The following is a 26,758-nucleotide window of genomic DNA, read 5'->3' as shown; positions in this document are numbered from 1 at the left end:
ACATATATGGAGTTCGGTTGTGTTCCGTAGTCTGCTTTAGAAGACGAAAAAAAGCTTTTTTTTAGCAATTTTTTTTTGAAAGGGAAGGAAATGATTGCGGTAAATGGAATTTTCAGACGATAGTGTACTATATTTAAGGCTGAAAAAACAATATTTATTATTAAAAAATATTGAAATTTTTTCAAAGTTGTAAGTATTTTTTTGGAGCGCCTGGAGTCTGCACTTGTAAATCGGTGCGGGTGGTGGAGGTCGTGCGATGCATCTGAAACAGTGAAACCAATTTGTTTTTTTTTTAATTTTTATAAGTTTCTTTTCTTTATGAACTAAAAAAATACCGAAAAAGTTATAAAATTCCAAATTTTTTCGAAGTTTGAAAAATAAATTCACTTTTTTAAGAAAAAATATTGACTTTAAGTTGCAAAACAAGTAGTTTAAATAACACTTTTGTCCAACTTTTTTAGTTCAAATAGAAGATAATTTAATACTGAAGCTAGATCACTTTGGTTTTTTTCGATCGGACATATATTCTTTTTGCTATCGCCGGCACCGTTTTTTAACACTTGTGAAAATGAAAACTCGAGAAAACGCGCTTTAAAGTCTGCCTGAGCATTCGCACCTGCACGACGCTCGGCCACTTAAACTGCTCTAGCTTCGAAAATATGTCGAATTGGCCTCTGGAATTTAAAGACGTATTCTTGGATAGTTTTGGAAGAGATTTAAAACAAAGCAAAAAAATCGATTATTGAAGCCTGTAAAGCAGACTAATGCCTTAACAGAGGTTTGAGACTCTTTTATTGACATTTAATTGACACTGTAAAGCGAAATTGGTTCGAAAAAAAAATTATTCTCAATAAAAAAATGTATTTAAAATTTCTTAGATGACATATTTACCTGCATATTACTTATAAGGGGTGTGTTTTTAGGCGTGTGATTTTTTAATGAGATAATAATTTTTTGGAGCTTTTATTTTTGACAGCTCTTACTATATTCACACCCAGTTTTTTTGTCATGTCGTAATGAATAGAATTACTTCAGAACAATATTTATTGTAGACATACAGCACCAATTGCTACAACAAGTCGCGGCGGTTACTTGTCCGAAATCATTTTTAAAATATAGTGAAAACCCCTTATCTTTATAATTAAGCTAAAGAAAGTCTTAACTCTAACATTAAATTATTTGTTATTTATTTTTTTATTTATTCTTGAAATCGATATGCCCAAAAAAAACACCCTTTACTAAGTAAAACATATGTGTATACTAAGCAAATACCCACTCCATACGCACCTTAATGACACCACACCACAAATATGAAATAAAGCACACCAACTAAAGGTTATCAATTGTTTTTGTAAGCAAGCGCATATTAAAAGCGGCAATTATCTTATCAGCATAGTTCTTATCGCAAAGCCATAACACAAGTGGGTGCAGTTAACGGCGAACAGGGCGAACATGAAAATCAAAACAAACATTCACTGACATGCCGACAGCTGTCAACAATCACTCAGTGCGGCGCTTTATTGATAAGTAAACATATTTACAACTGGTATAAACAATTTGTGTGCTTGTAAAAATGTAACGGACACCACAACACATACAGGCAGAAATGTCATAAATAAAGCTAAAAGCAGTTGCAAATTGATAACAGTGTTGTAAAGTTTTTTTTGTTTTTGTGATAACGAAATTAACAGTCACTTTGTTGCTGTAAACTGAGACACTTTTTGTTGCTGCTTTTTTTGTGCGCTCAGCCACTAAGCGGTCGCTTTTGGTATATAATAAATTCTGCATAAATGTTTTTGGCATTTGTCGTTTTAATTATTCCCAAATCACCCGGATATTGGCCAAACCTAAATGTCTTATGCAACTACTTGTGTTCGTTATTGTTGGGGAATCAAGCAAGCAAGCTTGTGTATCTGCATATTTTGTTGTTGCTTTTAGCTTAAAAGAAATATGAAATCTCCCCAACTTAATCGCCTTTTGTAAGGCCGCCCACTGCTGGCGTGAAACCTTTTCTTAATTATACACCAGTTTCTAAGTGTATCGGCTTAAGTTGAAAATAATTCCTCTGGGGAGGGAACTTAATGAAGTCTACATTGCGAAAGTATTAAAAAAGGTTTACTTACCAACCAAAAGCATTCAAAACCGAAGAGATACAACAAATTGCGGCTGTGCAAGGCACACGAGCGACTTTTCTTACACAAACTACTTAAAGCAGGAGAGAAAAAAATCAGAAAGAAAAATGATTTTACAGGGTGTAGCAATCATTTTAATTAAAAGGTGTTCGTCTGTGCCGCATAAAATGCATATTTGCGGTGCCTCGCACGACAATTTCCTTCACAAAAGCTGCCTTTCTTCTGCGCTCGGAGACACACGCTGATTGAAAAGGGGTAAAGCGAAGTGGGCTTCTGCTTTCATGTATTTATGTATGTAATTTTGTACGCGTTTCCTTTGAGCTACTTAATTTCTGCTTAAAAAGGGTCGCCGGTATGTAAATATGCGTAAACTCAAAGGAAAGCATAAGTAAACTCAAGTATTGGCTTTTCAAGTTGCGGTTGCTTTGTACATTGTACGAGTATAGCGGTGAAATAGTTGAATGGAATGCTTTAAATCTTTTTTTTTTTATCAAACGCACACTCTGTGGTCAGTGGCGTACTATATCTGACTAATTACTTGACAAATGCGTCAAAATTAAAATTTTTGTTCTCAGTAATTTCCGCATTTATTGCGCTCCTTGATTATTTTTTTATGCAGAAAAAAACTGTAATATTGAAAAATATATAAACGCATTAATTTACAAGAAAAATAATATTTGAAGACTAATTAAACACTGATTATAAAAAATAGAGCGATGTTAATAGATATTTTGGCATTATAAGAATACCCTATACGAAATAATTCCTTCATAATGAAACGGATGGTTTTTAGACGTGTTGTTTTCATTGAGGCAATACTTTTTTCGGAATTTTTCTTTTTGACAGCTGTTACTTGATTTATACTCAGTTTGATAGATAAGAAGCATAATGATTTCAGAATGAGTAAACTTATTATTTTTCTGAGTTGTTTCACTTTTCAATCCGATTTCGTATAGCAAACTTTCGTATAGCAACAGAGCTCCTAAGATGATAAAATTAAATATATTCATATACTTAATAAAAAACTTTAACTTAAAGTTCTTACTTCTGCATAATTGACCTGCTATTTATATTCGAAGACATATAGGGACATTTTTCTGAAGCCCTATAATATTTATATCCTAACCTAATTTGTAGTAGTCTTCTGCTTCTTATCTATCAAGAGAGGTTAAATCCGTATTTGACTATTTTAAATATAGGCCTAACTAGCACACTGTGTCCCTCTAAAACGAGTAAAGGAAGAGGTTTGAATGTCGAAAAAGGTCATTAGTCCTTCTTAAACTATTTTAAATGATACTCGCTAATGAAGCCTTTTGCGTAGACTTTTGAAAGTTTCTGACAGAAATCCCAAAACTCGTGCATATTCTAAAATAAGGTTAAGAAATGCTAAGTGGTAAGGGCAGATACGACGATATATCTTTATTCCACACCTAAACAGTTACTAAGGTCCAGATTATATTATGCTAATAAATCCGCTTAGAGACTGAATTTGTTAAACCATAAGCACCCAATTCTCTTAAAATCTAATAAAACCATAAGAGGCCCAAAATGATCCAAAGCAAAGAGTATTTACCAAAGCAAGAAATTGCTGAGTGTACTCCTAAGATAGATTTCATTCAAAACACAAACTAAAACCGATTCCTTTACACTACGCCACTAAATAAATTAAACTTCTTAAACACGCACCCTTCATGCCCTTACTACCGAATTCAAAATAAACAAAAAACGCAGCAGTTAAATAAATTTAGCCAGTAAAAACCTATTCGACCACTTGTCCAAACACATAGACTCTTTTATTTAGTAATATTCCCTTATCGCTACGCTAAAATACTTTTTGCTATCTGATGTGAAAAAGGTTGCTTCACCAGCACACCTTTCTCTCTCCCCACACCTCACTTCAAATGAAAACTTGTCATTTTTGCGCAACCATTTAATTGTGCTGCATATCCCGTCGTACCCATCTCTTTACCCATCCCTCCGCGCCTTTCAGCCACACGCAACGTCTGTTCATCAGGCGCGTTATCATTTTCAGCTCATTTTACTTTGGCAGCATCTTCGGAGCTCACTTTTTTCTCCATTCGCAATTCATTCTCTTCATTATTTTGCATGCTTCCATTTTTTTTTGTTTAACGGGTTACTTCCACAGCTCAGCTATTCATCCATTTTCCTTACAGTCTCAGCTCAATGGCACACACAACTACTTAACTGTCTGTCTCTCTGTGTGTAGCTGCTTGTAGTTGCTCATACCACATGGCATATCGTCAGGTTGAGGCTGCTTTTGTATCTTCTTCTCATTATCTGTAGCATTTGTCCGCCGCCACCGCCGACGCTACCCGCTTATTTTACATTGAAAAGCTGCTTTTCTTATCAGCAATTTTTTTGTGCCGAGTCTTCCTTTTTTCGCTCTTATTATTTTCCATTTCATATCGCTTTTCTTACAACCTTCGATGTTTGACCATCTTCGCCTTTGGGGCATTTCATGCTGACTGCTGGTAATTTTTTCCCTTCTTCTCAACCATTTTATCTTCTTCTTTTTGGGATTTTCTACTTTAAAATTTAAATTGATTTCTACTTCATTTTCCCGTGTGTTTACCCTTCAACGAGTATCAAGTCGGACAAGTGCTTGGGAAATCGTTGAAATTGCTCTATTAAAAGTATGCATGAGAGATGGGGGGTGGCTGCAGAGTAAGAACAAAAGAGTGTAGCGAACATTTGCTTTTGATGTTCACTTTTTTTTTAATTAGCTTAATTGCAGCGAATTAACATTGAAATTAAGATGGCCGTTGTAATCGTTGGGAATTTCTTATTGCCAGCGGTTGCCAGCTAATAGCGCAGAGATAGCAACTTTTACCAGTTTTTGAGCACTTACATCTACGCAGCTTTACATCGCACTAATGGCAACGTAACAACGCAGCTGTGTGCTCAGCTGTGTTGTTGCAGGTACTTAAGTGGCCGAAATATTCTAGGAATTGGCTATTAAATGCAAGTGTTGTGTTGTACGGCTTAGTTGTAACTATTGAAAATGGCCGCGAACACATGCCACGCATATTAAGTGCTGGGTTTTTAACTGCTACCGATGCCAATAATTGGTTTTTTGTTATTACTTTACTATCATATTTATTTGAAAAATGTCATAAGGGACTTGTAAAATTTGGTTATAAAAATTGAAAATTAAATTTCAGCTTTTTTAATATCCATTGTTACGGAAATAAATGGAATTGTGAAGCGTTTGTTGATGAGCTTGGTTAGTTAATAAAAATAGGAACACATTTTTTTAATGGTTTCAATGTTCTTTTGATATTTAAAACTCTATGTTTTTATAGACGATAAAGGTCAGCACATTTATGATTTTATGTGTGTTTATTTAGTGGTATTATTGTAAAAGAAATATGGGTTACGTACAATTTCACATTCGAATTTCTTATTTAAATAAAGGGAAGGTAAAGGCCACAACAAACAAATTATGTTAAATGAAAAAGAGATAGTAGTTTTCTCACAAAAAAAAATCGAATGAGGAAAAAATCGGCCAAAGTTAAAAAATAAAAGAATTATTCGAATAAAAGTACCAGAAAATATAAAAATTTTTCAAGGTGACAGTTTTTGTAAAATTTGTTAAAAATGAAGCATACCTTTAGGATTGTATGTATCAAAAAAATCAATGATGCTGGAGTGGAGTCGCTTTCACCAATTTTCGGTAAAGACTGGAAAGAATAAATATGAAATTTCAGTCAAAACTCTATGAAACATGATTAAACTAAATGTGTTCCTATAGAAAATATTTTTCACTGACAGCTTTTTATTGCTTTTTTTTTCATAAAATGAAGTTTGTTTAATATTTTATGTCTGGGGCAGAAAAAATTACATTATACCAAGAAAATTAAATTTATTGACTTTTCACAGTATTTTAAATTGGGTCAAGGTTTTGAAATAATTTGCGGGGCATACAAATAAACTAATCATGCGGTTTTAATATTTTTTATGTCAATATAGAGCATAGTCTCTCGATCATAGCTACTATATTCGTCCAAACATAGATATATTGCATTTTACCTCTCAACGATATTATAAAAATAGTAGCGCCGCAATGTAGGCAACAAAAATTCAATGTATTTACATTCTGATAAAAGTTAGTTCCAGATCTTCCTGTTTAAAACTTTTTTACCAATATTGGATATAGTTAGTCAAGAGCTGCTGATGACACTCAATATTATTCATTAAAAAAAATTATATATAAAAAAAAAATGGATAAAAAAGTTCAGCATTTTAGGAAATGCGCTCGATGGAGCAGAGCTAGAGTTTATTTTTATAAAATTTTCTAATACACCAATAGAATTCTAAGTTTTGAGTGTTTAAAATTCAAACTTTTATTAAAATACAATTTTAGTCTCTCATAGAGTTTCCTATGGGCGCTAACTTTGCTTATGACCTTTAAAAATTCACAAATATTGACAGCAAAGCTATGTTATAAGTGCTGATTTGCTATATATACTTTACGAAGTAAGCTTGTAAGTTAAAATTATTCTGGGTTAGACTTTTCTTCTGTGATATACTTATATTTTAAGGCACATGTTCGGGCGTATATTTTTAAAAAAATAATATTTATATACTTATATTCTACCTTTTATAAAAAAATATTATATCCACTTTAATTTCAATATTTATTAAATAATTTGTTCTTTATTCTCTCTCTTTACAGGTGAGCCATAAAAATCTTAACTATAATATTTATGAGTACTAAGCATATCAAATAGTAAGTAAAAATTATACGTAATACTAAATAAAATAAAAGATAGGTAAAGAGAACTATAATAAACAAAATTTTAATGAGAAACTAAGAACATGCCTCGGGAAAACTAACTCGCAACTCAAAAAGTTTTTTGCTTTGACAAAATTTGTTCAACAAAATATGTCAGATTTTTTTCCATAAAAGCAGATATAGTAAATTCAAAGCTATTTAATTATTTAGTATTTGCTTGCTTACGTATGTGTGTCCAAATAATATCAATTTTTGTAAGTTACATAACTTTGTCGTCAACCGCGCTGCTAAACATTGTGACAATTTATGCGACTTTTGCAGTTTACTAGCTGCTCTCAACTATACATTTTCTATATCTCCATTGCCGTGGCACACGAAAACGACCACAAAATCAGAGAAATCAATCTGAGCGCTGATTTATGTGCATGTGATTGGAAGTCCACTTTAATAGAAATATTTGTAATAACAATAAAAATAAAATCACAAAAATCGACCAACTATGTCACAAGCAGCCACAGGAGGGCGTTTCAACACAGACGCAAGCACATCTCTTCACATACATAAATATACAGTGAATCATATCGTAAAATGTTGAGTAAATTGTTGAGAAGTCCAGTGCGTGGCATGGACAAAAGATATCATCATCATCTATAGCATATAATGCACATGTGTTGCGGCCATCACATATTTATTTGAAGAGTTGATATTATGTAGGGATGTCGTTATGATAACGATAACGACAACGTCAATGGCAACGACAATAACAGCTGCGAGCAGAGTGATGATGAGTCCATAACTAACAGTACTATCTGATACAAAAACTTAGTTATTAACCACACATTCACACAAACAGACACACACATATACAGAGAGATAGTTACATTTGCAGTCAACTTTCTGCTTTCTACAGCATGACAATAATGCTGAGAATGATATTTTTGTTGAAGTTGATAAAAAGCGCATACACACACATATGTCATGTGTGTAGCTCTGCTCTGTGTACTTATAAAGTCAGTTGATTGCTATGTGATGACAAAGTAAAAAACAGTATAAATGATGGAGATAAATATGCTTGTCGTCTGCAGATACATTGACAACAACTGCCACAGATAGCCACGGTAGTTAAGTAAAAAGAGCGGAAGTGCAATAAGCGTAGCATAGTTGGCGACATGTCAGTTGTTTGATATATGAATTAAAGTTGTGTGGCGGTTGCTTTACTGCTAAGTTGAATTTGAAGTCAAGTCATTTTATTTTCATTAAAAATTATAGATAAATAAATCATGAAAAATATAGATAATTATATTTAAAAGCTTTACGTTAAAATTATTCATTATAAGTGATTTACAGCGCATTTATGCGATTTTTGTTAATGTAAAGTGTTAGTTAAATGCTGTGATTATCAATCTTTGTACTCTTTTTTATTGGTTGTCGATAAAAGTCTTCTTCTACTTCACTACTACTACTTTCTGAATTTAACTCAAGCTGCAGTTTATCATTGCAGATATTGAGCGATAGTTCAATAAATCGATTTGAAGTCCAACAATAAAAATAGTTCTGTATAGTTTTCTGCATTTTTATTGAATCCAATTAGCAAAACACCTTGTGGAAAAAATTATTTATCTTTTTAGGAATGAAAACAATTTTTTGGAGAAAAATTCACTCCTTTCTAAAAATCATCCATTATTCTATTTTGTAAAAAAAAACGAAATTAATCGTTAAATGACTGTGAATTCAAATTATTAAGTTCACTATAATTACTTTATCTCAAGCTATATACATTTGAAGAATAGCGGTAGTAAAATATTTATCAGCCAAATTTGTGTTCGATAATCAAGAATATGATGATGTAGTTGAATCTAGACGAAATTATCGACTTGAGGTTATCGCCTTTTACCATTTTCTAACGAAGCCATTCAAAGACATTTGTACAGAGAATGGTCTCAAAAGATACCTGACCAAATAAGGTGTTTACTGGTCTAATATTGGATTATCTTGACTTTAAATACTTCTAAGGAAGGTCCGAACATTTTTATAGAACCCAAGTTACTAAACTTGTTTAAAGCAGAATTTAAGGGTCAAAAGAACTGTTCTATCGTGAGCTTAATAATATTAAGACTATCGTAGGCTATCTAAGCTAATTGAAAAACTTTGTTCGAAGAACCCTTCAGTTTATATTATTGGAGCTTTTCCTCCACAAAAAGCAATGACTATCTCTCATATAATTATGATCATTATGCTTTTATAAATCATAGAGTGCATACTTGAGAGTATTGTAGAGTTGTTTAGAACTTTCGCTCATATACTTTTCAGTATAATGTAGAGTGGGAAGATCACAGAACTATTTTCAGAGGTATTTTCGGAGCAAAAAACTATGACAACTCTGTAAAAAAATTAGTGTTCCAATTGCAAAAACTTCCACATATACTTTGATACAAATATATTTCTATATATATCGCTATTTGTTAGTAAAAACTTTGCAAAAAGCACCTGACTACCACTTCAACAACAAACACAAAAACCAATTGCAACTACATGCAACTTTTTGTTGCCTCTATGTTATTTATTTACATTTCGTTTCGCATTTCCATAGTTGCCATATCGCGTTATGAATATCCACATAAGTGAGCGTGGCAAAAAAAGCAAAACCGGCTTGCAAAGCAAATGACTGGACTCTTATCAAAAGTGAGTGACGACCGACATTCCTGCGCTACTTTCTGTATCTTGCTGCCACACAACTGAGCATGAAAGGTAGCACAGAGACACGGCACAATCACAACGCTTTTTTTCTGCTGCATAACATAGTTGCGGGTAAATATGTCCGCCCGTTCGTTCTTTGATTGCACACACACACAGCAGTTGCAGTGGGGGTGGCACGCATTCAATGTTGCAACGACATTGACTTGCTGTTGACAAAGCAAAAGTTGACTGATAAAATTTTGCAAAACAAAAAGCCATAATAAATAGAACTGGAAATAAAAGTGGAAGCGTGTAAAAACAGGTTGTAGAAACTAGTAGCAGTATTTTAAATGGTGTGTGTGTTGGGGTGATTGATGTCTGAGTTACCCTGTTGGGAAACATTCAATGGTTTGATGGGATTTTTGGTGGAGAAATTAATGTTGAAGCAAGATAGAAGAATACAGTGTATTCCGCATAGCAGTTTTAAATTTTTTTTTTCAACAAAAATCTATACTTTTGTCGACTAAACTTTCAAAAGCTCTAAATAAAAGCTTTATTTTGTCTTAGTAGCTTATGATCACAGTAGAGAAGGTATGCCTACCCTAAAATTTTCCTGTTGGCTATTCACCACTTCTCTGAACTCGATTCTGCACTGCCTATGGAATCATCCATATACGTATGATCCATTTATGTATGTTTGAATGTTTGTAAGTAAAAATGGTATGAGTGCTGGTATTTTTGAAAAGCAAATATTTTGTTTCATTGAATGCGTTGCGGCTGACTTGTATAGATGAATGGGTAGCCCAGAAGTTTGAATGACATTTGAGTGAAGCACAACTATTCGCACATACTGACATACACACTCACCTATAGTAGGCATACATTTTAAAAAGCAAACCAGTGGAAAACGCACTCGTTTTTTTGTTGTGGGAATAACGTTGACTACGCCATGACAATTTTGCATCAAAAAGCAACTTGCTGCACACAGTAACAAAAACAAAAGGATACATGTGAGTGCTTTGAATGTGTGCATGTGTCATAAGTTGTGTGTTCCTTTACTGCAATTCATATGAGTATGTGACTATACACTGCAGATAACGAGTACACGCTATGAAGTGGTGCCTTAGCTACCTTTGAATGGAAAAAGGTAGAAAATAGCAAAGGTTATTTAAAAGAGCATTAAAATATTATAACTTTCTTCTGCTAACGGTCATTTGTAATATAGTTCAAAGAGAGGTCAGTGAATAGTGATTCGTGTTTCTGCCATACCTGAGGTTGAAATTATTTACAGGAAGGCCATGCGTTGGTACATGGGTATTTAGCCCTCTAAGTAATATTTAATTAAAAGAAAAAATGAATACTAGAAGTTGATTAGACCATGAATTATACAGTTTGTCATTTCGCTCATTTCGGTTATTCATACAAAACAAAAGTCATATGAATGTGGACAAATTTTGGTGAAGTTTGCTATATGGATTGGTAATTTTATTTCGCGTATATCCATTATTGACTCTAGTGAGTGATTTGCTTGGCGTGGCAACAGTTCAATTCCAGTTTCATGAGGACCTTAGTGCCAGTTTTTGTTTCTATAGAGAGAATGGCTAAGATCGTTAAGTTACAAACTTATTATTCGAAGTCTATTTTTGCAATATCGCTACTCTGAGGTAGTCAATTCCCATAGGCGAGATTAAAGCATCGATACATTTGGCAGATAATAGAAAATTCTTCAATATGTAGCAACGAAAAATTCATACATAAATATTTAAAAAAAATTACTGGAATTTGGATTGAGGGAATTTCCATTGAAATAGTTCCAACGCTTGAAGCTGTCTTCCGGAAAAATTACGTTGATTTACTATAATCACGTATGTGGAATCCGACCTCCGTTGCAACAGTGTTTCGTTCAATGATTAAGTCATAAGCTGCCATAAAATCCCCTATTTTTCAATTGAAACTCAAGTATCCAGTAAATATAAATATAATTTCCAAATGTAAAAAATAAACTCATAGCGGTACAATAACTTCCAAAAATGTCGTTGATCCAAAATTGACGTCATCTTCCAAATGTTTTCGCACCATAATATATAAAATGCTGTGCCATCCTTGAACAGGAATTACTTCTGATGTTGCTTGGATATTCAACTTTGCATATGAAATTCTTCAGTAGAATCCAAGACTTCGCTGGAAGCTTTCACTGTTTTGGGGTTTCATTTCTTCTCTCATAGATTGCCTGCCGCGTTGCTAAACGTGAAATTCTTAACGAAAATTTTATTATAAAATACTACAATATTCTTGAACTAATACGTGATACAAGCTATATAAAGCCAGTTTTCATATACATTTAAATATCAGCAATTTTAGTTCGCTTATTATATATAAGTAGTATAATTCAAAAACATTTATGTTATATATAAACTATAAAAAGTCTCTTGCAACCATAAATAATAACCAGCTTTGTGGCAATGTGCATGCAAAATTTGATTAAACATCACAAAGGACAGCACCGTATATATTGAAAAATTCCTTTCATGGGCCCCCATATTAAAATTAATGCATGCCAGTAAGCTGTAATCAATTTACTGTTAAATTAATCAAGAACAAAAAATGTGAAAAAGTTCGATGGAAAATATATGCGAAATATAAAGTTTTATGGAAAAAGTTGAAATTATATTCCGCCAACAACAACAACTTTGTGGCAAAAACTTTTTGTTTTTGCACACTTTTTTGGCTCATTTAATTTCACTGCACTTTATTTTTAATTACAATCAAAGACCTTCACTACACACCATTTGTTGGCGTGTATGTGCGTACAAGTCGAAAGTTGCAAGTTGCAAGTGGTATTTTTGCACATCGATGTCATCATTTTGTTGTTGTTGTTCTTCTTCTTCTTGTTGTTGTTGTGTTGCTCCGAATGGCATCAGCTAGCTTCCTGCCTGCCCTGCTTATGTGCGCCGTCAATGCCGATAACACACGCAAATGTTACAATGTTGCCACAAAGTGCATGCTGCACTCACACACACACTTGCATACATGCATAATTATATGAAAGTTGTGTATGTGCGTGTGTGTGTTTTTCTACGTATTTACATAATAGCATTATTATTATTATCGCACACACACACACATATACAGATCTCTTCTTTGTATAGTTTTCATCATGTGGCATACGCTATTGTGTGCCACGCCCTTAACCTTCGATGAAAATGTACGCGTTTGCGTTTTTAAGTGCATTGGAAAAATCAGTAAAGCATATGCTGCTGACATAGTAACGGTACTTTAGTGCTCATGAAGTGCATATAAATTACATATGCAATGTATATGTGTCTATATGTCAGTCAATTCAACGACACAATCACCTATTTTTCGGAGAATATTTCTAGTATTCTAGTATATCTGATTCTGTTTTTTCGCTGAAACGAAAGCGACAAGGATATACTCATACAAACATATGCAGATATGGCTCGAGCACTAAGCAAATGAGTGTTGCAGCTTTCCTAAAAACTTGGCTTCAGCATTGCATGCAACAAAGTTGCATATACCGTTATATAAAAACGTATATTCTCGTACTTTTCAAGTGATACTTGTGTATTTGTTGCACTTTGTAGGAAATGCATTAGTCGTCACTACTTACCTCTATGCTGTTCCGTAACACACTAACACAATGACGCACACACACAGACGCTCAATAATGTTAGCGCCACTGCTACTTTGAGTATTTGCACAAATTGGATTAAATACTTCTCGAATTACTTTCGCCGACATGAGTGCTTGTGATATGCTTACTAACGGGTATCTCGAATGGAAATTCGCTTTGAATGGCAATAGAAATAGTAAAGCACGAAGGCGGGTGAACAAAAGTGCTTTGTGACGCTTGATATTAAGCAAATATAATTTCGGTGGAATTTTAAGTCAAATCCTGTCGTTTAAACTGTTATGAGAGTATCAAATAATACTCCGAATCGTGCCTCATTGCAGTGAAATCGATATTGTGAAATCATAGCCCAAAATGTAATTCGTAATTCATAATTAGACTATTGATTGCTTATGTTTTAAGTGGTTTAATAAGACCATTGACTTGAATGAGCCTTGCCTTTAACTAAAATTTTGATATCAGACCTTATATTTGCTTCTTCCGAAATAAAACTATGTTTTTTATATTTTTGAAATATATTGTAAATGAATTACTAGAAAATTCTGTGATATTCTTCCAAAATTTATATGATGTGATGAGCGTTAAACATTTTACTCCATCCCTTGGTCTCATTATTCTTCGTTTGGTAAATCCTAATGATCTCAAACAAATATTAAGTCCAAAGGTTGCATTATTGCAGGTGTAAATGCTTAAGGGGCTATACCAGTGTAACTCATGAAGAATTAGGCGATTTCCGTGGATTTTTTTAAAGAAAGTACACGATCGTATGTTTTGAAGTTTTTGGACATAATAAGCTATATTTTCTGTTATTACAAAAATATTGGAAACCAACGGAGTTATGCTATGTCTTGAAAGGTGTCAAAAAACATGTACCCCAACTGCTGACATGATTCCGACCGAATGAGTAGTTGAAGCAAAACAATTCAAAAAGTTCATTAAAGTTGAAGCTATTTCCTATGCTATTTCCTATAAATATCGAAAATTAACAAAATTGAGTAGTTCTAAAAAAATCGTTTTTTTTTTTTAAGTAAAAAAATTGGCTCTCTTTTTAATGCCAAATTGACAATTTTCAACAAAAAAAGATGGTAGCTCATTGTATAGTAAATATATTCAAGAATACTCGGTTTAAATTTTAAGACGATCAGTAAATTGAGTTATGATGTCAGCAATTTTGGAAAATGTTGTTTTGAGAAAAACGAGTTTAATGTTTCGACTATAGCGGCTTATACTTGCGAGAGGTCGCTCTTTCGAACGCTGTCATTCAAAAATATTCAAGATACGACCTTGCCGCTTTCACAGGTAATTTTTGACTCGAATAAGCAAAAATAAAAAACAAATCAATTTTTTTTTGAAAATGGCACACTAGCCCCTTAAAAAAAACCATTCATTCACAATTTTCCAAAATAATCAAGTGGAAGAAATGAATGATTAATGGCGACAATATGATCCAAAAAGGCGCCATTTCTTTTTATCCGATTTAATTCTTATTAGAATTCCAGATTAAGAAAATAAAATAAAATATTTGGATAAAGAAATTCCCAATAGGTGGCGCTAAGGATGCGAACCCATACCTTCATCTTTTATAAAAGTGGGATCGATTCTACAAGAGAATAGTATAATCTCTGAATTTGATTAGACAAATTAGAAACTCCGGAACAATCGCTAAAAAAATTCTAATTTCATAAATTTTCAATGTCTATAAAGCAAGTTAGTTCACATTATTTGAGACTGTCACTTTGAAAGTTTCCAGAAAGATATTTTGATTCAGAAATCAATAGTTGTGGAATTGTTGATACTGTACTGCTTACGAGTACTTGAGTTCAGGGTTGAACCATCCTAAGAAACCTTAGTCGCTCTGACTTTGAAAATTTAAATTTCAATGCAAATTCACTTTGGAATAACTACAAAATAAAATCGTACTAAAATATAAAATAAATCAGTTGCAGAAACCCGCAATAACACCCACTACTTACTGCCAAAGCACACATATCCTGCGAACTTACAAAATTATAAATGAAATAATAAAAATGATGCAAGCATTTCCACTGCACGCACACACTCAAACATATGTGCAGATATATATTTATATAAGTAGATTTTATGACAATGCAGCTGTCGCAATGTATTGCATAGCTTAGCATAGCATAGCACAGCCTAGCAGTGTCATAAACTAAAATCTATAAGCACTTGTGCCGCACATCTAAAATGCGCAAAAATAATTTACTTAAGACGTGCTTGGCATACAATTGAGACATTTGTCATTGAGGCGGCACTGCCGAAAGCACTCACACACCAACAACACACACACATCGAAACTGGCATGCATGCATGGCATTAGTGGCAATGCCGCAGGCACGTACACGCCGACAAATGCATGCAGTAAATGATGCCCAGCTGTGCTCAGCCGAAGCGTGGATCAAAGGAGGAGTGCGGGTGCGGAAGGTTAAAAAGTTGTGTGGAGTTGCGAAAAAAATATGGAATGTGATATATATTGAAAAATGTGTGTGATCACATGTGTGTGTAGCATACTTCAAGGCGCTTCGTCGTTGCAATGCAATTTTTTCACTTCTCTTGGATTACTCGCTTAAACGGCGACTATCAGTGCCTTAGTAGTAAACCAATGGTGAATTCCGAAGAAATCACTTGCTCCCATACACGCACACATCTTCACTTTTTGTTTACCGAAAGTAAAACAACAACAAGCAGCGCTTCATACGTGCCAGCAGTGGGTAAATAGAAGAAAAAAAAGGATTTTCCATGCTTAAATATTTTGACATAAAACTCCAGTAGCTTTTTTGTTTTTGTTGTTACTTTCTTATATTATTTGAAACACTTTCTGGCTGCTTGCTGCTGCTTTTGAACAAAAGTAATGTTTCATGGTGGCAATGACAAGTGCTGTTAAGTGCTGTCAAAAACACCACCCGCCAGCACTCACTCATACTTAGCGCTCAAACTCACACACACATAGCCACACTTATATAATCTCCGGCATGTAGTTCGGTTCGTCGGTGGCATCTTATCAGCTTCGGCCTTTAATGCCGCCAAAAGTTTACACTTATTTTATTGCAGCAAAAATAAAGAAAGTAAAACACACTTCTTCTCGCCCTTCGGTGAATGGGTGTGCATGTTGGTTATCAGACAATTTATGAGTATCGTCAGTGGTGCAATTTTAGCTTTCGCCATTTTCCATTGAACTCACGCTTATTGGCAATAAAAGTAAAATTTTATTTTTATTCCACCTACCCACTTGCGTCAGTTGTTACATGCATTTTCGCTACTTTTGAAACACAATTACTAAGCAATCAATTTTTGACTGTTTTAAAAAGGCCATTTTGCTGTTGCTCGTAAGTGTATTGCTAGTTGCGTCGAGGCTAGTGAGTGTTAAGCGGCGTAATAAGATACTATAAAATTTTATTGCAATGCTTTTTTGATTAAGTTGGAAGTATATACATATGTATAAAATTTAAGTTACTTTGGGGAATAGGCTAGCGAGGCTATTACTTTTCTTATGACAAATTTCGATATATAGTTAGAAGGTTTTAACGCATAAAATAAAAAGTTATAATTTTAGAAATTTTACGTAGAATCTCATTTCAATATAGTATCTTAAAAAAATTATTTAAATTACACTGTACAACACTCGGCTAGGCATTGAACCAAACTAATTTTTCTTCATAGCATCTGTCATATATAAGCTTGATCGAAAAGTTTTATACACCATTGAATGAAGAGGCAAATGTAGATTTAATATTTTGGATTTTTTGTAGCTATATCCTGTAATTAATAAATACTTTTTTAAAGTACTTTTTTCGAACTTCGAATACAAATACTTCGATTTTGGAGGCTAACTTCAAAAAGCAGAGAATACATTTTTTACTACTGAAAAAATTTAGTTTGGTCCAATACCCAGTAAAAAAGTCGATTTTGTCGTATAGTGTTATGGCCAAATGAAACATTAAATAGGGATTATCACTAATCATATTAATTTAAGCAAGGAAAAATTTTTTAACTGTCAATACTTTAAATGTAAGGAATTTTACTGACTTTTCGATGACATATGTCAACAAAGACTGTATCTCTCCTAGTAAATTCTTCCGTATAAACCCTGATCCAAAATTATCAATTTTCGTAACTACAAGACTTGTATGGTTTCTTTGTGTAGAAGAATAAAGCACTTGCTTTATACAAATTTCTATTTCTTTAAGTAAAGTATGTTGCTTTTCCAAAAATATTTAGATATTTCTAAGCTATTTGAATAGTTTACAAAATTTTGAAATATATATATAAGCACGTTTTCACATTTCCTTTCATGGCTATGGAAATGCTGAAGTATTTTTGGAACCTTCAGTAGTGGAGAACAAATTTAGAATTACTATTTGGAGTATGCGAATACATTATTCAGTGAAGAAAAATGGAAATTTCGATTTAAATAAAGCTTAATAAAAATAAATAAATAATTTCAAATTTAGAAAAAAAATGTAATTTTTCTTAAATCCTATCTTAACTATTAGTAAAAATAGTAGGACTCCTATGAGTTTATTCAAGAATCTAGTTTTATGTGTACTTAATATGAGTCTTGACCATATTGAGCTTTCGTTTGCCCTAGTGAATTGATATTTATTGCTAACATCGACGCATAAAACGAATGAAAAAGAATCATGGAACAAAATAGTCTGTAATATGAAAACATATCGAGAAAAACGTTTCAATATTGAGCACTTCAGTGTAAACTTAGAAGAAAAGCATATCCAAAAGTCAGAAAATCTATCCATAAAAATTGTTAAGAAAGTCCGCCATCTTTTATATATATTTCTAACTTTCGTATCAATGAATTCTTTATTCTACGAAAATACTTTGTAAAGTGATCGGTAACATATTGCCAAATTACAATGCGACAATTTGTATAGCAAAAATCTATTTTAAAACTAAAAGTTTCAAGGAATTATTTATTAAAGTCAAATTGATTATCTCAATTTCCCCAAACTATCATCTATTACACATATCATGGGCCAAATTTGCTCTAATTCTATCCATTTAAATGCATTTATAATGTTAAAGTCTTGTTATTAATTACAATTGATAATTTTATTTCAATCGAAACATAAGAAGAAGGTATGAAATATAAATTTTGTCACTTTTTTTCGAGTCATATTTAAATATGGGCTAAAAGACAGAAAAGTTCTGTAGTCCTTCTGAATTCAATCTATTAGCATTTTTCCTGTTTTTCCTAGTTTTTTAATTATATTAGATAGTCCGGTGACGGTTTCTTATTTTCAATACGAATATCGGTAGTAATATTTAGTATTAATATATATATATACACATATGTATGTATGTCTGAGTTACGTGCTTCAGCTCAACGCTATAGTTAAAGTTTTCACTGGCTCATTATAGAGTACAGATTTCCTTTTAATTGTATGTAAAACGTAATTTATTAATTTAGAACAAAACGAGATATTTTGATTATCGCAAAATCCTTGTTCCAGTTGCAATAAGTACAAGCAATACCCATCAAATACCTCCATAATGCAGAATGCAAATTTAAAAAATTTCCATAACTGCACGTTATAAGTACCGTTACTTATTAAAATATCACTGCCGTTAAAGAGCGCACAACCAACAATTTATTTAACTCTTATTATTTTTATTATGCACTTACGCGTTTGGTGCGCCAAAACTTTCGCTCTGCCTTTATTTCAATTAATGTAAATACCACAAAATTGCAGCAGCGTGGCGACCCATAACCGATATCATTGAATGCAATTATAACTTTGTATTAAATTGGCTTATTTCAAGCAGTTGCATAATTATTTTAATTGAACACAATCGTGCTGGTAATTTCACAGTAAATTATAACAAGCGTGTGCATGTGTGTGGATATAACAACAACAATAATAATAACAAATAAAATGAAATTAAAGGAAATAAAATAAAATTTAAAAAATAAAAATATATTTTGAGTCACTCTTGTTATTGTGTTGTTGTTTACATGGTATTTGTTTTTATTATTGTTGTTATTATTGTTATTTGTGTTACCGTTATAACCTGTGCTGCTTGTTGTTTCCCGTTAGCGCGCTAATTACATTATCGGCGACGCAATTAAGCGCTGCCCCACAGCAATGCAGTTGTGAGCACCAGTAAAACCGCAACAACAACAAACACTGTTGTTGTAATACGGTTAAACAGAAATTGTAATTAAGAGGCGAAGTTTTCCATTTGAATTTTTCAAAAACAAAAATGTTTTTTTTTTTTCTTCTCTCCACCTTTCACCGCAACGCATTCAATAGCGTTATGCATAAATTGTGGAAGATATGGGTATATGTGTGTGAAAATATTGAAGAATAGTAGAATAGCTGTGTGGTGCAGGGTGTCATAGGTGTTTGGAAGCTTCGAGCTTGATGTGAGCAAAATTTAATTAAGTTCTGTGGTATGCGAAATATAAAATTTGCGTAGGAATGCAGCAGCATGTTAAAACCCAATGACGAAGTGTGAATGATGATTAAAAAGGGAGCAACACACACACATACAAAGGCAAAGGTCCTTCTGTGCCAACACATGAACCGCAAACGCTGGCTGAGCTGGATTTTTAGTTCAAATTTGCTTTTTGTGTGAGAGGGAGCAGCTGTGGTGTGCTGAGGAGAGGAGAGGAGAGTGATGCTAAAAAATTGCGTGTAAACTATTTTTCATATTCAACTCGAACAACCTCATATTGTTGGATGATAAAAAATATTTTTAATTCAAATAAATGATTGTAATGTGACTGTGGGGGAACTAAAATACGTACACACACACACACTTACAAAAGTCGCTGGTATATATAAATTTGCCTGAAAGTATGCATTATAAATCCCAAGACTCTCGCGCGTGCTGCATTATTATAATATACATATATTTGCAAGCACTTCGTTAATAATTCCAAGCATTTTCACGCCGCCATACACACGCACACACACACGCGAACGATGAGCACTTATGCACCTCATAATATAGTGTGACTTTAGGCGCCATGGGAGTAGCCGCAGCTGCGGCCGACAGCGTGTGTATGTATGTGTGTGTGTTAATTCCCTTGCCTAGTTGAATACAAATACATATTTATTTGTATAATATTAAGTTGAATATGAAATAGTTGAAGTTGCCAGAGCGCTTGCAGCGTTGGATGAGGGTGCGCTGGGGGTGAGGGTGACTCAGTGCATGTCTGACGCTTGTGTAAAACATCACGTTCCTCGCATTGAATGCATTACTTCAAAACGTGACTTCTGCACTCTGATTATGAAGAGCAGTCCAAGGCGTGCGTATACAATAAGCAAGCACACAAACAGCAGCAACAACAACACGAACAGTAGTGAGCTAAAGCAAAACCGAAATGCCCACAATTTTCCACACCGCAAAGTCCAACAATAATAAAAACTTGGTGCGGTGCTCTAATCATTATTGTCTACTGCAGCGTACACCGTTATGATGCTGATTAAAGATTTGCGTGTGTGTGTGTGGAAGTAGTTGTATTTGTGTGTTCTGGCGTCACAATTCAACTTTGACCATTTATCTTGTGAATAGAACATTCGATTCACTTAGGTTTCGCAATGTGTCAAACACCAAGCACCTCAGCAGCTCCACATCCCAACCCCTCTGGTGACACCTCCATTCTTTCCATGGCAGCATTTGCTTTCTTCACGCTGCTCCGCTTGCTTTCTCATTTGCGGTTGGAAATTCCTTTCTAATCCGCTTTATTGCTGCCAAATGCCAACAAATATTCCCTCATCGCAATTTATTCTTCCATGTCAACTCTTTTGCATATTATTCGACACGCGTTCTCGCACACACACACACATCTACTTGTTTATATGTATGTATGTGTTTATCAAAATTAATGTTTGTATGCCAGCATCCCATAGTGTGTCCATGCCGCTTAATCCCTTTGCTGCGGTATTGTTTCATATTTCGTTCTGGCCTCGCCTATTGGCGCTAAGTGCTCTCGCTGCCTTTGTCATTTGACTAAGATTGATAGCCGAAATGTGTGACATTGGTTTTTCCCCCATGACACTTTCTTAAGACAGCGCGCAAAACCTGGCACGGGATTTCGCTTTAATCGTGCAGTCAAGTGTATGCAGCAAGCCATTCGCAGCAAACCGCAATTAAGTGATAAAGATTTTCATATTATTTTGTCAGAATTGTGGCAGGAATTCTAGCGAAATAATTAATTATGTGATTTTTGAAATATATACTAGAGCGGGGATAATCTATAGTTGGATATCTTAAAGTCACCTAATTTCTCTTGGAAGCTCAAAATGTGGGCTTTTCAAAGTCGTAGCTAAAGAAAATTAAACCGTTTCTTCAAAATAATACTTTTAACCTTCTGCCATTAACAGCAACAAATTGAATTTATTTTATTCTAAATAAAGGGCTTGCTTATTGCAGAACAATGGAGTGTATTATGTATATCACAACTCTCAACTTCGCATTCAGAATAGCTCTCATGGAGCTGGTACTTTCATGACTCTGGATATGAACACTTTCAACTTCTTAGAGACGTAAGAGTTGAATACTTGAGGTGAAGCTGTTAGATGTTGAGCAGTAGTGAACTTATTTATGTAATGTTCGAAGCTCTTTGGAAAGGTTGGTAGTCGACTGCAGGGAACATTCTAAGTATCATCTCTAGTATCAGACCTTCAGACTTCGGTACAGTTTTCGGTATACTATTAAAGAAACATTATATCTAGATCTTCGACATGATGGAAATTATATTGAGATAGATCTGCACATCGATTGTAGGATAGCGAAATTAGTTCTGAACTCTCTGATTCTAAACTCAAAACTAGTTGAGGATGGCATGACTGCACTGTTTCGAAGACAAGCAATTGTCCTATAAGACTAAGATACATAAGAGGAAGCACTAAAATATCATTTGTTTTCTTGTGGTCCTCTTTTGGATTGCTGAACCTGTTCTAAATACTGCGAATCCTGGAAAAAATACACGCCTTTAGGTACTAATATTTATGACTGATCACTGTATAGTTTATTATACACAGGTTGAAGGTTCTTAAATCCTAAAATATTTCTAGTTGTCGTACCAGAACGAAAGCAGCATAATTTGGTTTCAAGGGCTTCCAGTTTTAAAAGATTATTACAATGATTTATTTCTTTAAGATTTCTATTACATATTAGTAAATTCCTGGAATTATACGCGAAATATTAGAACAATGCTTTTCAATATTTCCATATATCTTTAATAATACTAACTTCTGTAAACAAAAAAATATTAATATCCAACTACTTTATTTGTCACTTCAAATGAATCATAAATTAATCATGACATTTAATAATTGAATTCAATTCAATGCACAAGTCCAGAAACAAATTAAATTAGAAAACATATTAATTTGCCATTACCCTCCAAACGCGAGCGAGGGTGAGTTTGGTACACACACATAATGCAATACAAAGCCAGGAATTAAATGTCACACGCAGCATATTTGCAATAAAATGGATTAAGCAAAAATAGAAGAATAATAATAACCTCATACAAGTACACTTAAGGATGCCTACTCACACCCGCATACATACGCGTATATTCTCATATATTTCACTGAGCATTCACTGTCGCATGCGTCTTTGGAATGTGAGGCAATTTAATGGGAATTAAATTTGAAATTATGCCACACGTGCGGCGCCGCTAAATGCGTTAAATTCCATATTAGCGAGTAAAAAAGAATTGTGAAGAATGCGAAATTATCGCTGAATGCGCATATGAGGGTGAACAAAAGGCAAATGAGCAGCAATGCTCTCAACAATTGTCACACTTAAGTGTTAAACACATATTTCACACACATGTATGAGGATTTTATATTTAAGAAGTGTGACTGAAAAAAAAAATTAAAGTGCTTTTATTGTCAGTATGTGGGTGCGCACTCATAAGTGATTGTAAGTCATGTGTGAATAAGTAGATGCTTTTCGATATCCACTTTTGACATGTCAAATATCTTTACAAATACTGATGGACTACCAGTTGGTCTTTGCGCCTAAGCTTAGAGTTTTTAAGTTAGAAAATGTTTTCGGTTTGCAAAATGAAATCTAAACTCATTTTTTTAGGCAATGTTTGATTTGCTTGGAAATGTTTTAGAATTGGTCCAAGAGAACGGAGCATTGACTGGTCTATTCGTTGCAGATATAAAGTATATGCACTAATATCAGATCCTATTTGTTTCTAAAAGAATGTTGAGAACGATTAAACTCTACAGCAGTCTCAATTTCCATTTTATGGAAAACAGTCTAGAACAAATATCAGGTGTTTCAAAGGTAGATGAGTATAACTGAGATATGTCTTTTATTGGATTTTCTAAAAGCTCCTGCTGGTGTGTTCGCTTCAAAGATTTATGCCATTTTTTTACCTGATAATTATTCCTTACCGAAAACACTAGAAAAATTGGGAATAAAAAGTGCTGAAAAAATATGAGTCTACAGCTCAAGCATAAGTTCTTATTAAATTATTATAAAGCATAGCTTAGAACAATTTTAATAAATACCATAATTTGCAGTTCAACTCCTTTAAGCGACTAGCACCGCTCCAACAACTTCACACTTCAGCTTATTGCCCCTTAAAGCATGGGTTAGAGCATGGGTTCAATCTTAGATATCTCAACTCAGCAATAATACCATATTTTTTTCATTCAAATTTCAATTACTACAGCCTAAGCTGTATTTATATACGTATAAGCTAAGCTGCCACGCACTCCAGTTGTTGAAATTTGTAGAATTCATGCCCCCTACCACCCTGCTAAATTGCTCACACTGACTTCCGCATACATTATAATGACATACTAATGCATATTTCGTTATTGCTGTTGTCGTTATATGTGTGTGCGTATGCATGGTGAAGTGGAAATTAAAGGACCACACGTTGCCCATGGCATTGGCAGCAGCTTAGCCGACGAGAAGCAGCTTATAAACGTCCACTAAACTACACAAAAAAGGCAAAAGAGGCAAAAGGCCTACAGATAATTGTCCGCATTTTCTTAACATATTTTCGCCTGATTGTCTTCTGCGCCAAGGAATTTGCGTTCGTTGTATGAAAAAATACTCCGCATTTCTGCTAGTTCTCATGCTAAGAAAGGATTATGGCTGCGGGGTGAGCGTGTGGTTGTACGGAATGATGGCATTGTGAGTAGTAAGGAAAAAAAGAAAGAAGAGAAAAAAGTGTGGGTTCAACTAGCGCAATCATCTCAAGTGTGAAGAATTGCTGATCTTCGGCGGAAGTCGCATTAAAGTGGTGGAATAAAAGTTGTGAAGTGCTTAGGAATTAAGTAACCTCATCATCAGCATGACACGCAACAACACGCGTAAATGTATATGTGTGTTTGTGCGTATGGTTGGGTGTATTATCTTTAGATTATAGTGAGTAATAATTGCAAAGCCCAATGGGCATTCTATTGCTTTAAGCTTGATATATACTCTTACCCCAGTATGTGTGGCTGTGTGTGGGTGTAGTTTTCTTGTGGATTTGCGGACACTCAGGTATTTCTAATCAAATTGGCAGGAGTAATTGTCGGTGGATAATAGTAGTTTTTTCTGTGTTGAGTTTTCGCATTACAAGAAATATTTTTATTATGCAATTTTGCGCAAAATGTTCTTGAAGTATACAGGAAAATTTTACAATTTAAATAATTTTGTTGCTTTGTGCGGAAAATAATAATAAATATGTAGCTCTTTCTTTATTTTTCCTTATATTGTAGGTATTTTATATTGTCTTTACTTAACTTCGCTAAAATTTAGAATGTTTAGAGAAATATTATTTAAAGCTCTATGCTGACTATATCTGTGATTCATAATTATAGAAATTTGTTAATTGAGCTCTTTACTTGTTATGATTATTAAAAAGTATTTCACATTATTATGTCGTCTGTTTGTTATTGGTTAAACGGCCGCATTATAACCACACAGGACAGATTTTTATCCTGGTTAGACCGAAAACAGAATATTTTTTTATAAAAAATTTCGAAATTTCAAGAGTTTTTTCTTACACAAACTTCCAACAGCCACTTGGAGTCGGTTTAAAGCTTACAAATTCCTCCAAAATTAGAAAACAAGCTCGACGAAGCATTAATGAGCGATGTTCGAAACAATTATATATTTACGTACATATTTTTTAGAATTTTATATTTATTTAAAATTTTGGTAAATCAAATAAATATTTAATTTTTCTACCCAGCATTCATAGCATTGTACAATATTCTGATTAGACCGATTGAATTTTTTTGAAGAGTTAGAGTTATAAGTATTTTTTGTGCCATCGAATTTCGAAAATGAATTAATTGTAACATTTTGGGAGCAAACTTTTAATATTAAAGCCATCTTAGAGAAAATAAAAGCCTTTATATATGTATGAATATAATGGTCCAATTTTTAATGATTGGTTTTACTGTCAGAATGATATCACGCCCATTTTCATCGCATGTGATTCGATGTTCTTTCTATATATATAAAATATATGGTAATTTACTACTTCAGTTTTAATTGGACAATTTCATTATTTTTTTAGCTAAAGATTTCTCTATAAAGTCAAATTAGGAAAATTATATATCTATATACACATTTAATGTACGCTGAATATCATGAACTAGATTTGAATAGTAACTGATATCTTATCAAGTAACATCTTGGGACATCTCACTCTTCTATCGTATTCTACATAGGTACTTATGACATCTTTTGGCACATTGAATATACTTTAAAACATATTTTATGTTGTTAACTGTGGAGAAATCAATTTGGATATTTACTTGTACCATTCTTCATTTATATTTGAAGTTATATTTGTTGCCTATATTCCACAAATTTTTGAAAGCTTTCTAAAAAATTTCATATTTTCCATAAAAAAAAAAATATTAACAATATTACATATAAGCCAAATGAATTTAGAAATCGACATCTTTCTGCCTTTTACGTAGTGAATTTTAAGTATTTTTTCTGTTGCAAAATTGTTCTTCAAAGAAGTAGTAGATATCCCGCCACTCACTTCCGAAATTAATATTAAATGTACATTTAAAGTTTTTCTTTTTATCTTTCATTATTTTAGTTATAAGCGAACAATATTTTTCTCCAAATGTAAACTAAATTACGATAATAAATTGCCCTACTTTCGATTTGTAAGAGCTCTCTGAGAAAAATCGGACTTCATATTAACTTAATATTTTCATAATTATTGTCAATATCCAGTCATACTATTATAGCAACAAAAAACATATTACAAATATATTATTAACTAATTTCCAAGTGATATTTGCAAAAGATATATTTAACAATATATTTTTCATGCATAACTATGATAAATACTTTTATCTCAATAAACTAACAACAAATATATCTCCACACAGTATTTCTTAAATAATTTATAAAACACTAAATCTAAGTTTAAAAAACCCATTAATACAAAATTAAAACTCTCAGCTTGAAATAAACTAGTTTAACAGTTTTGAGCTAAAACTCATTACTCGTACACGTGATTAGCTATTTCACTCATTCATTTCTCAACCAAACAAATAGAATCGA

General features: G+C 33.2%; 1 protein-coding gene across 8 annotated transcripts in view; it reads left to right on the top strand.

Moving 5' to 3' along the window:
* The window catches only part of LOC105211906 (complexin), a 290,240-nt gene that overhangs the window by 202,507 nt on the left and 60,975 nt on the right, over positions 1 to 26,758 (top strand). The window lies entirely within an intron of this gene.

The sequence above is a fragment of the Zeugodacus cucurbitae genome, chromosome 2, assembly GCF_028554725.1.
Source record: "Zeugodacus cucurbitae isolate PBARC_wt_2022May chromosome 2, idZeuCucr1.2, whole genome shotgun sequence".
In the NCBI taxonomy this organism is placed as follows: Eukaryota; Metazoa; Arthropoda; class Insecta; order Diptera; family Tephritidae; genus Zeugodacus; species Zeugodacus cucurbitae.
Note: the sequence above shows the minus strand (reverse complement) of the source record. Positions and strands in the feature narration are given on the sequence as shown.